Here is a 6,000-nt window from a genome sequence, read left to right on the forward strand (position 1 = left end):
AGCAATTAGTTTAATTCTTAGAGATTATATTTTTCATATGATTGCATTGACAATATGCTTTCTGTAGGATTGAGTTAACTTATTGACATGAGTACTAAGTATAACTATTCATGCCTTTCATATCCATGCAGAAAATGTATAACAAATGCAAAACAATTTCTTTTTTTTTATCTTGCCCCAATTACTTCACATCCCCACTTTTGGCAGTGTAAGTTGGCTTGGGCTGACCCTTTGTACTTCAGTTCACCATCTCCCAAGAGTCATTTGCTTGAAATAATTTGCTCTTATGTGGATGATGTAGCTTTGTAAACTAATTGCAAGAGAGAATAAAGGATTTTTTAACAGGATATGGACTAAACAGAGAGATATTTCCACCCTTGCAATGTTTCTTTCAGGAACAACAGCATATGTCAGAAAAAAAGTGCCGCAACCTGCATTTTTAGGTCCTCACCATGGAAAATATGGAAAATGCTGAACACTGTGAACCAAGAAGAACACTTTGGGTTTTTTTAAAAAATATGAGTATTTAGCATGCTACAAAAAACTCAACACCTGGTGAGGATGGCTCTTATGAGCTATTAAATGAATAGCATTCTTCAAACTTCCTCATCTTAAATCTGTGTGTGACTCAAAAAAAATGCTTTATTGCTATACTTAGTCCTATTACAGTATAATTACTTGGAAATCTGCATTTGGAAACATTTGCCAATAGAAAATACAAGATTTCAAAAAGTATGAAATATACTCATTTGCCTTGAACACACTGCAAGTATCTTACATAGATTGCACTAAGTGAAGCAGTCTATGATAATCTGCACATTTTATGCATATACGTTTTATTCCTCTATTGCACGCTTTGTCAGCTGGATGAATGCACCTTCCAGAGAGAAGCTGTGATGCCCAGGACTGTCCCAAAGTGAATGCACAGTAAAGTATGATTAAAGCAGAATCTTGCTCCCTGAAAAGTCCTGCTGATGCCCCACGTGTACTGAGAGTCCTAGATAAAGAGAACTTGTCATCCCATCCCTTTTCATCTAAAGATGAATTCCTAAAGGCTCTAGCATGTGACGTGTGGTTGCGAAATGGTTTCATCTATTGCTGATCAGTGATAGTAGCAAATGAATTTCAGAAGTTGCAGGGGACATCCCCATAAAAACTTCATGGGCCACATTTTACCTGTCCTTGCCGGCTGCCCTCTGTCAGCTGATCAGCCTTTGTTGTGCCAGAACATCCAAGACGTAGATTGTTACTGCAAATCACCCATTGACAGCCAGGATAGGGGACTGCATGGATACTTCATCTAATTATTTCCAAAGTGTCTTGCCAATCCTGAACTGAACTCACAAAGGCTGAAGGAAGCATGACTGAAGAAGCAATGGATAAGAAATGTTTGCAAGGGATGTGTTTTTAATTTGCAGAAGTTTTCTCAAGAAAATTGCAAAGGTAGCAGTCCATACTTGCACCTATATTGTTGAGTTTAAGCCTAATTTCTTTGGAGTACTCTCCTACGCCTCTGGTTGGATGTTTCTAATAAGTGGCAGCTGAAGTGACATCATGACAAAGACTGAGGAAGATCTATTAACAAAGACACCAAATTCTGTCAGACAAACCATAGCCAGATTATGTAGTTCTGATGCCAAAAATCAGGAGTAGGGGTAGTAGGTACAAGTTACTGTGCCATGTAACAGAAGTTACCTCAATGTTGAGTTAGTATCAATTTTTTTTCTATTGCAAGCCCTTAGTGCAGATAAAGATGGTGTTTGTAGTCTTGAAGTGTCTGGATGAATATGCAGAGAGACATGTTGGATATGTATCTAACCACCACCACCAAGAGCTATGGGTGGTAAATGTAACCACTGATGAACAGAATACATGAATGCATATTTGAAATGCCCAGTGTGAATTGGCTTAAGAAACAGGGACTAGCCCATAGTCTTTGTATTTAAAGCAATGCAAACACAGTTCCTGTGCCAAACTAAGCCTCCAGCCTGTTTGGAATCCACACAGCATCTGTTATTACTTGTTAAAAACTTCACAGAGTGTGCTTTGGTTGACAATCATTTTCCTGCCTAGGACAGCCTCTCAGTTCTGGAACTGGTATGTATTGAGCTTTGATGAAAAGAGAGTTAAGATGATAATACTTCTTCCACAAGGGGCACTTTATTGCACATATAATTTAAAAAGATTTGCTGCTCAAATCTACTTAGATATGTAACTTTGCTTTCAATTTCCTCTTTAGTTCTAAGAGGTACATTACAAGCTTATATGCCAATACATGGCCTGGATACATATTAAGTTCCCTTTTGCTACATTAATAATATGAATTTTTCTTCCACCGTCAGTGTACAAATCACAAATTATGCTGCTTTTGGTGAAGTCTTTCAACTGCTGAATTACTTCTACCTTCTTGCTCTCATTTGAAGTGTATTGATTTTTAAGTACCATAAGAATATGTCTGCTGAATGGGAATAAGACCATTACTGATTCTGCATCAGGAGCCTCACAGTCTTCCAGGATATGTTTTCCAGCTCATTTTTGATATATAATAAATAACTAACTACTTTAGGCAACCTGGTCATCCACCAATTGCTCTGCTGAATGCGATCAGGATTCCATTTTCATTGCAGTGTTTTAACTGACATATCTACACCTCATTGTTTCTATCCATGAAGATATTATTCCTTTTTATTTTTTTTTATTCAAGATTTTGCATTTCAGTTTGGCCCTGTCTTGAAGACTTAGAATATGGCTGCACCAGCTGAGTTAATGAAGTCTTTTTTTTTTTTTTAATATGTAGTCAGTATGCAGTAATAGATCTAATGTTAGTGAATCTTTAATATTTCACTCTTGTTCTGATTTTATACAATATGTAGAGCTGGAATACAGCTAGATCAGGGGAGCTCCCAGAAGGACATTACAGAAAACCCACATCCCTTGAAAATCCTGTTCTCGGAAAAGAAGTATTCTCCAGACAAAAGAACTCTTCTTCTCGCCAGGAAAGGAGAGCTTTGTTCTTTGCCAGGAGAATGGGCTGTCTTTGATAAACTTCCTCTTCTATTACCTATGCATAAATAATAACCTGCTTTGATTTTGAATTTATTTCTCTTGTCAGACAGCCTGTGGGAATTGTGTGCGAAAATCTGGTAATAATTAATATCTTCAATATTGATGTGTCATTTTGATTCATTTCCTTTCTCCTGTATGCAAAGTCTAACTTAATGTTTTCAGGATAGCGGATGTCTTTTCCTTCCCACATTCTGTCCTCATGTAGCTTGTAGTAATTGGATGGGTTCATAGTTGTTACATCATATTTGCTATTTCCAGAATTGAGATGTGTTTTCATTTCCTGGCAGGCCATTTTATGGGAATTTTCATAATTCAAAACCTAATGGATCATTTTCTTCCTCTTCCTCTACTGCCACACAAGAAAGCAAAATGATCGATCTTTTAGTGAGTCTATTTTCCCATTTCTTTTTGAAATTCTGGAATGATCATAAATGTTCCTGTTTTGGTATTTAAGCTTTTTTTATTATTATTAAGCAAATCCCAATGGCTTTTCATATAATCAAAACTCTGAAATTCTTCCTTTGTGATTCTGCTTAGAACTGTTGATTCACCTTAGAGGTGTTGTCAGCCTTAGATCCATTTTTTCCAGTCTTGTTCAAAAGTTTAAAAAAATTTTAAAAATACTGGATATTTTATTCAATTTATGGTATATCAGATATTTCATGAGAAGAACTATCTTGGAAAATTTGTGAATAAGTATTGAGAAATTGATAGTAGTAGGTAAGGGTTAGGTAAGTATTTCAAGAACATCTCTTCTTTCCAAACTTATATCTTTCCCTTACAATGTGGACAAACATCTGAGATGTAATCCTGAGGAAATACATTCCTCTAGAATGTCACAAATTATCAGGGTTTAAAATTAGCCAGCCACTAGATCACTCAGTCACTCCTCCTGCCCCTATCTGGATGAGAGAGAGAATTAGAAGTTTAAAAGTAAGAAAATTGTCAGTTGAAATAAAGACAGTTTAATGGGACGGAAAAAGAAGAAAATAGCAATAACAACAACAACAACAAAAAAACAACAACAAAAAAAAAACCCAAAAAACAAATGATACAAATGGAAACAGTTGCCCGCCACTTCCAGCCCATTGACAAGTGGCTGCCCTGCCAGCTTCCCTCCTATTTTATATTGTGAGAGTGGTGCCATACATTATGGAATATTCCTTTGGCCAGTGTAGGTTGGCTGGTCCTGGCTATGTCTCTTCTCAACATTTTGCGTCCCACCAGCCTTCTTGTTTAGTTCAAACACAGCTTAGCAATCACTAAAACATCATTGTATTATCAGCAATATTCCCATACCAGATCTGGAAAACAAGACTCTACCAACTCCAGAAGAAAAATCATCTCTATCCCAGCTGAAACCAGGACACAGACTAACACTGTGAAGTTTGGGTTTTGTACTGTTACTCGTTCTAAATTAGATCTTTCATTAACTGGGCTAGTAAATAAATAAATTTCTTCAGTTTAGAGAAACTACTGTTAACTCTAAAGCCTGAAATTCTAAAATACAAATACTACCATTAGACTGTCTATTTCTTTAAGAAATTTTCATTTGAACCGCTTTCATAGATCAAAACAACACGTTGCTGGAAATCAGGCATGTGCTTAGCTTTATGTAAATACTGTTTGATTAGGTATCATTCATAAAGTAGTACATTCCCATGATGCCCTTTTCTTTTGGTCATTAGCACAGGGTAAGATTTAACTCTTATTAGTCATGTATGTCCTTTTTTGTTTGCAACCATGACAAAAGTGAAAAAGTCTAAATCATATATTAAAATTAGATCAAGTAGTGGTTTCCACCTTTTCTCTGCAGCTTTATATACTTCATCTTTGGGGGAAAAAACATAAAAAGAACCATTTTACAAAGTAAGTTTCCTCCCTTTAGATTAGGGCTATAGTTTTTAAAGGATAATGTATTTAAGCTGAAATGTCCTAATAACACAGACTTATAATGAAAAGCTTGTCAAGTGTTTAATAGTAATACTAAGTGATTATTATGACACTGCAAAATGTGATCAAAGCCAATCACAGATACTTTTCCTAGGTCATATACCTTCAAACTACTAAATTGTTAAATTGCTAGCCATTAAGCTCAATCTCATTCCTGTTCCTTTGCACAGAGATAAAAATTAAGCATTTTGATGAACAACCCCGTGTTGGGAACACCATCAAAGTTCATCTGTGCCAGCAATCTGCTTTTCTAGGGGCACCTTTTGAGTATAAACAGCAGTTATGATGACAGTAATGATTCCAGTGTACATCTGATTCAAAGATTACAAAAATACTTGTGTTACATGTAGTTAACCTGTACTTACTCTTTGCCTCACATTCCCTGTTAAATATTATGAGCAGATATATTCAGCCAGAAGCACAGTAAGAGAAAAATATGTTGCATCAATACTTGCAGAGGGCCAGACTGGGGTAAGCATGCCATAAAACTCTGGATATTTTCTCTGTGTAGCTACATCCTCAGCAGCTCCTGAAGTCAGGAGGCAATGAAGAATTGAAGAAAAAAAAAAAAGGAAAGCCCTTGCACTTGAAGATAGTACTCCTAGGGCTGGAATTAACCTAGAACGGGGAATGGGCAACGGCTATCATGCACTCAGATTGCTGAAGATTTCATTTTAACATTTGTGATCTACAAATAGAAGCTGTCTGTCATGAAAACTTATTGTTTAAAAGGGGGAAGATGTGATTTTTGGAACCTAATATGAGAGGTGTGGTGTAGTAAAGATTTACAAACTGGTCTGAAAAGAATTCCATTTTTGACCACGGTAACTGTAGAAATTGACACTTTAAAATCTACCTGTATTCACAGTTCAGTTAGTATCAGTGAAGAAAATGGAGTTAATACATCAGCACTTGATTCTGTTTTGAGGGCAAGGACCTTCTAAACCCCCTAGAGAAGCAAGGACTTTCCTGCGTTATAAA

Source organism: Zonotrichia leucophrys, chromosome 2, assembly GCF_028769735.1.
Source record: "Zonotrichia leucophrys gambelii isolate GWCS_2022_RI chromosome 2, RI_Zleu_2.0, whole genome shotgun sequence".
Taxonomy (NCBI): domain Eukaryota; kingdom Metazoa; phylum Chordata; class Aves; order Passeriformes; family Passerellidae; genus Zonotrichia; species Zonotrichia leucophrys.